The sequence below is a fragment of the Coregonus lavaretus genome (genome assembly GCF_964263955.1).
Source record: "Coregonus lavaretus genome assembly, chromosome: 3".
NCBI classification, from domain to species: Eukaryota; Metazoa; Chordata; class Actinopteri; order Salmoniformes; family Salmonidae; genus Coregonus; species Coregonus lavaretus.
In genome coordinates, this window is record NC_139990.1 from 73,160,708 (window position 1) to 73,166,848 (window position 6,141).

General features: G+C 42.7%; 1 protein-coding gene across 1 annotated transcript in view; it reads right to left on the bottom strand.

Annotated features, from left to right (window-relative positions):
* LOC311117911 (kelch-like protein 32) overlaps nt 1-5,781 on the bottom strand; it is a 61,934-nt gene extending 56,153 nt beyond the window's left edge. Inside the window, exon 1 of the mRNA XM_084157578.1 lies at nt 5,572-5,781. The gene's annotated coding sequence lies outside the window, so the exon portion shown is untranslated. The remainder of the gene's footprint in view (nt 1-5,571) is intronic.
* Between the last annotated feature and the right edge of the window lie 360 nt (nt 5,782-6,141).

Sequence of the window (6,141 nt, forward strand, 5' to 3'; positions counted from 1 at the left end):
TTTCTGTGTCACCGGAGCCGTTTCTATCTCAGGCTGAAACATAGACTCATCCATGATTTTATTACAAGCAGGCTTGACTACTGTAATGCTCTCCTGTCTGGTCTACCCAAAAAAGCCATTGGTTACCTGCAAAACATACAGAATGCTGCACACATTACACCGGTTTCAAAGTCTCTGCACTGGCTGCCTGCGTTTTAGAATACATTTAAAGATTATTCTATTGGTTTTTAAATCAACCCACGATTGTGCATCCCAATACATATCATACATGCTTTTGAGTTATGTACCCAGTAGGTAGCTCAGGTCCTCTGGCACTGGCCTTTTAACTATCCCAAAGCCTAGGACCAAGGAGCATGGAAAGGCAGACTTTAGTTACTATGCCCCCAGTCTCTGGAAGACAAGAGAACCTGAGGGGGGCTGAAACTGTGGACATATTTAAAAGGATCTTAAAACACACCTTTTTAGCTTTGCTTTTCCTTAGGGTGCTTTTTCTTTCTTTTTTCAGTTTGCCAGTTTTTATGTTTTTATTTTTTATCCTCTTATGTTTGTTGTGTAGTAAATATTTCTGTTTTTATTTTATTGTTTTTTTATTAGTTTTTTCCTGTGAAGCGCATTAGTGGGCTTAGTGGGACTATCATTTGGTTTTCAACAGGACAATGACCCAACACACCTCCATTCATGTCTGAAATGTGCTATACAAATAACACTTCATTTGATTATACTGTATATATATATATATATATATATATATATATATATATATATATATATATATATATATATATATATATATATATTAGTACCAGACAAAAGTTTGGACACACCTACTCATTCAAGGGTCTTTCTTTATTTGTACTATTTTCTACATTGTAGAATAATAGTGAAGACATCAAAACTATGAAATAACACATATGGAATCATGAAGTAACCAAGAAAGTGATGACAACTTTGCACACTCTTGGCATTCTCTCAACCAGCTACACCTGGAATGATTTTGCAACAGTCTTGAAGGAGTTCCCACATATGCTGAGCACTTGTTGGCTGCTTTTCCGTCACTCTGCGGTCCGACTCATCCCAAACCATCTCAATTGGGTTGAGGTCGGGGGATTGTGGGGGCCAGGTCATCTGATGCAGCAGTCGATCACTCTCCTTCTTGGTCAAATATACCTTACACAGCCTGGAGGTGTGTTGGGTTATTGTCCTGTTGAAAAACAAATGATAGTCCCACTAAGCCCAAACCAGATGGGAAGGCGTATCGCTGCAGAATGCTGTGGTAGCCATGCTGGTTAAGTGTTCCTTGAATTCTAAATAAATCACAGACAGTGTCACCAGCAAAGCACCCCCACACCATAACACCTCCTCCATGCTTTACGGTGGGAAATACACATGTGGAGATCATCAGTTCACCCACTCCGCGTCTCACAAAGCCACGGTGGTTGGAGCCAAAAATCTCAAATTTCCACCGGTCTAATGTCCATTGCTCGTGTTTCTTGGCCCAAGCAAGTCTCTTATTATTGGTGTTTTAGTAGTGGTTTCTTTGCAGCAATTCGACCATGACGGCCTGATTCACACAGTCTCCTCTGAACAGTTGATGTTGAGATGTGTCTGTTACTTGAAATCTGTGAAGCATTTATTTGGGCTGCACATTTCTGAGGCTGGTAACTCTAATGAACTTATCCTCTGCAGCAGAGGTAACTATGGGTCTTCCATTCCTGTGGCGGTCCTCATGAGAGCCAGTTTCATCATAGCGCTTGATGGTTTTTGAAATGTTCCGTATTGACTGACCTTCATGTCTTAAAGTAATTATAGACTGTTGTTTCTCTTTGCTTACTTGAGCTGTTCTTGCCATAATATGGACTTGGTCTTTTACCAAATAGGGCTATCTTCTGTATACCAACCCTACCTTGTCACAACACAACTGATTGGCTCAAACGCATTAAGGAAAAAAATTCCACAAATTAACTTTTAAGAAGGCACACCTGTAAATTGAAATGCATTCCAGGTGACTACCTCATGAAGCTGGTTGAGAGATTGCCAAGAGTGTGCAAAGCTGTCAAGGCAAAGGGTGGCTACTTTGAAGAATCTCAAATATAAATTATATTTTTATTTGTTTAACACTTTTTTGGTTACTACAGTGAGGGAAAAAAGTATTTGATCCCCTGCTGATTTTGTACGTTTGCCCACTGACAAAGAAATTATCAGTCTATAATTTTAATGGTAGGTTTATTTGAACAGTGAGAGACAGAATAACACACAACAAATCCAGAAAAACGCATGTCAAAAATGTTATAAATTGATTTGCATTTTAATGAGGGAAATAAGTATTTGACCCCCTCTCAATCATAAAGATTTCTGGCTCCCAGGTGTCTTTTATACAGGTAACGAGCTGAGATTAGGAGCACACTCTTAAAGGGAGTGCTCCTAATCTCAGCTGGTTACCTGTATAAAAGACACCTGTCCACAGAAGCAATCAATCAGATTCCAAACTCTCCACCATGGCCAAGACCAAAGAGCTCTCCAAGGATGTCAGGGACAAGATTGTAGACCTACACAAGGCTGGAATGGGCTACAAGACCATCGCCAAGCAGCTTGGTGAGAAGGTGACGATTATTCGTAAATGGAAGAAACAAAAAAGACCTGTCAATCTCCCTCGGCCTGGGGCTCCATGCAAGATCTCACCTCGTGGAGTTGCAATGATCATGAGAACGGTGAGGAATCAGCCCAGAACTACACGGGAGGATCTTGTCAATGATCTCAAGGCAGCTGGGACCATAGTCACCAAGAAAACAATTGGTAACACACTACGCCGTGAAGGACTGAAATCCTGCAGTGCCCGCAAGGTCCCCCTGCTCAAGAAAGCACATATACAGGCCCGTCTGAAGTTTGCCAATGAACATCTGAATGATTCAGAGGAGAACTGGGTGAAAGTGTTGTGGTCAGATGAGACCAAAATAGAGCTCTTTGGCATCAACTCAACTCGCCGTGTTTGGAGGAGGAGGAATGCTCCTATGACCCCAAGAACACCATCCCCACCGTCAAATATGGAGGTGGAAACATTATGCTTTGGGGGTGTTTTTCTGCTAAGGGGACAGGACAACTTCACTGCATCAAAGGGATGATGGACGGGGCCATGTACCGTCAAATCTTGGGTGAGAACCTCCTTCCCTCAGCCAGGGCATCGAAAATGGGTCGTGGATGGGTATTCCAGCATGACAATGACCCAAAACACACGGCCAAGGCAACAAAGGAGTGGCTCAAGAAGAAGCACATTAAGGTCAGACCTTAATCCCATAGAAAATCTGTGGAGGGAGCTGAAGGTTCGAGTTGCCAAACGTCAGGCTCGAAACCTTAATGACTTGGAGAAGATCTGCAAAGAGGAGTGGAACAAAATCCCTCCTGAGATGTGTGCAAACCTGGTGGCCAACTACAAGAAACGTCTGACCTCTGTGATTGCCAACAAGGGTTTTGCCACCAAGTACTAAGTCATGTTTTGCAGAGGGGTCAAATACTTATTTCCCTCATTAAAATGCAAATCAATTTATAACATTTTTGAAATGCGTTTTTCTGGCAAACGTACAAAATCAGCAGGGGATCAAATACTTTTTTCCCCTCACTGTACATGGTTCCATATGTATTATTTCATAGTTTGATGTCTTCACTATTATTCTACAACAATTGTTTGAAAAACTACTTGTGTCATGCACAAAGTAGATGTCCTAACCGACTTGCCAAAACTATAGTTTGTTAACAAGACATTTGTGGAGTGGTTGAAAAACACGTTTTATTGACTCCAACCTAAATGTATGTAAACTTCCGACATCAACTGTATATGAGCTAATTTTAACCGTTTCCTGGGTAGCTTATATAAAACTGAACTCATCATTATAATAGGCTGTATTTCTAATAATTCTATATCTGATTTTTTTTTGCAAATAATGTTCAGCAGATGCCATATCTGGTTGAGCTCAGCTGCAGCAGGGTGCTCTATTCTTCGTGACACTTCTGCATAGCTGTCTTGCTGGACTGTTGGTCTCTTCTGATTAGGGTGTTTTCCTGTTCGCATGGGAGGTAGTGAGGTAGGGGGGTGCTGTCCACTATGGAAGGGGCCCGATGTTGTAGGGTGGAGCTGGCCTCTCTGGATGGGGCCTGGTGGTTTAGGGTCGAGTTGGGCTCTCTGGAAGGGGCCCGATGGTGCAGGGTGGTGTTGGCCACTCTGGATGGGGCCCGATGGTGTAGGGTGGAGCTGGCCTCTCTGGATGTTTCCCGGTGGTGTAGAGTGGTGCTGGTCTCTCTGGGTGGCTGGTGGTCATGATCTTGGAGGATGTGTGGCAGAGTTCCTCTAATTTTGGTTTTTGCTTTGTCCCAGAGCAGTTTCTTTCAGTGTCCTAGCAAAGACCTTGACAATGTACTAGGTCATACATCAGCTGGGGGTGAATATCACAGTGGTGGTTCTTTAGGTAAACATTGTCCAAGAGAGCTCAGCTTTGTTGCTCTGGATAATGTGGAAGGGCACATCTCCACGTGGCAACAGGGCGGACATAGTGATTTTGGCTGCCACTTGCTACATTGCAGGAGCTACATGTCCTCTCATTGCCATCAAATCATAGTTAAATCATGTCAAATGCAAGAGTCATGGATTTACATAGGCTTACAATACTATTTGGTCTGTAATGTGAAAATACATTTTAGATGGTTTGTTGTGTGCGATCAATTACATTAAGGTAGGATACACTATGCTTTTGTGATAATTTCATGATTATTTGAGTGCCTAAATTTTGGCCCACCTACATTTTTGCAGGCCCTGCCATCAATAGATTTCTGCCTACACCACTGGTTGACAGAGTGACCTTCAGATGCCTGGCCATTGGCACCAAGAGAACGAGAGAGAGAGAGAGAGAGAGAGAGAGAGAGAGAGAGAGAGAGAGAGAGATGGGCTACTACATTACACACCTGTCCTGTCCAGTTCCTGCCTTTTACGCTGCTCCATTGAAAATATTACACTTCTAGTTTTTCAAGCTTTGGACAAGTAGCCTAGGCTAGGTATTTGCTCACCTACTTTGCTGTACCATATTTTATTGCCAAACATAGTGTCCATACATAACTCGCGAATTTAACGATGTTTGATGGTTAACATGATATGGCCATGTTTACACATGGATAGCCTAGTCTACAATTTAAATCGCATGACAAGCACGCGCGGTAGATTAGATAAAAGCAGGCTGGTGGTGGTGAGCATATAATCAGTGCGCTCGAGATGTTTCAGTGGAGGAGTCCGCAGCCCTTGGTCATTCACTATCACTTTGAAATCTCAGAGCTGTCAAAGGTTTCCTAGCAACAAGGCAGCGGATAGTTCAACCGAGAAAAAACCACGGGGTATTTGGGATAAACCCCGTTCTCACCAGTGTCCTGACCACATCAGCCTAATCTCGGACAGATTTATGAATCTTGGGCTCATAAATCTGACCTAAAACACATTGCCCGGTATAAAATACACTTCTCGCATTTAATAACCATCCAAACCATGTATACAGTAAGATTATCCTGATGTTGCACACCACACGAGCTACGCACCTCATATGACTGTTCTATGGCCCTGTCCCCTCAGCGGTTCCGTTTCGTTGACAATATGTTTTCTCCCATTTGATATCCGTTTCTGTTGCATTTGTGGTGAGCAGTTAAAACGAGGGCTGGTTACCAAGTTAGTCTGCGGTTTTACAGTCAGTTGTCTTGGACACTTGAGATGGTTACATTGCATTAGCTAAATTGTCATATTCAAACCCCGCCTCTTGATATGGTCACATGCATTCGGTCATGTGGTATACAGCGCCATCAAGTGATGGAATTGTTGTATTAGTAGGCCTAGTAGGTTATGGGGCCTCGCCGTTATATTTGATTATTTATAGGCTAGTCTATTGGCCCAATCGAGAAATGGGTGGCAAGAACTATTTGGCCTGTTGCAACCTCTACAACCACTGTGATTATTATTTGACCCTGCTGGTCATCTATGGTTCCTTCCTAGGTTTCTGCCTTCCTAGGGAGGTTTTCCTAGCCACTGTGCTTCTACATCTGCATTGCTTGCTGTTTGGGGTTTTAGGCTGAGTTTCTGTATAGCACTTAGTGAAATCTGCTGATGTAAAAAGA